This window comes from Mustelus asterias, chromosome 20 (genome assembly GCF_964213995.1).
Source record: "Mustelus asterias chromosome 20, sMusAst1.hap1.1, whole genome shotgun sequence".
NCBI classification, from domain to species: Eukaryota; Metazoa; Chordata; class Chondrichthyes; order Carcharhiniformes; family Triakidae; genus Mustelus; species Mustelus asterias.
This window is the reverse complement of record NC_135820.1, coordinates 67383321-67383607: the sequence shown is the minus strand read 5'-3', so window position 1 is coordinate 67383607 and position 287 is coordinate 67383321. Positions and strand designations below refer to the sequence as shown.

The following is a 287-nucleotide window of genomic DNA, read 5'->3' as shown; positions in this document are numbered from 1 at the left end:
GGTAGCGTGGCCGAGCGGCCTAAGGCGCTGGATTAAGGCTCTCGTCTCTGCGGAGGCGTGGGTTCGAATCCCACCGCTGTCAAAGTGGATTTAAGTTTAGGGCGGCACGGTAGCACAGTGGTTAGCACTGCTGCTTCACAGCTCCAGGGTCCCGGGTTCGATTCCCGGCTCGGGTCACTGTCTGTGTGGAGTTTGCACATTCTCCTCGTGTCTGCGTGGGTTTCCTCCGGGTGCTCCGGTTTCCTCCCACAGTCCAAAGATGTGCGGGTTAGGTTGATTGGCCAGGT

At 59.2% G+C, this 287-nt stretch overlaps 1 non-coding gene across 1 annotated transcript; it reads left to right on the top strand.

The window, feature by feature from the left end:
* Positions 1-82, top strand: trnal-aag (transfer RNA leucine (anticodon AAG)). Its single transcript has one exon. It is a non-coding gene; the product is annotated as a tRNA-Leu (tRNA).
* The last annotated feature ends 205 nt before the right edge of the window (positions 83-287 follow it).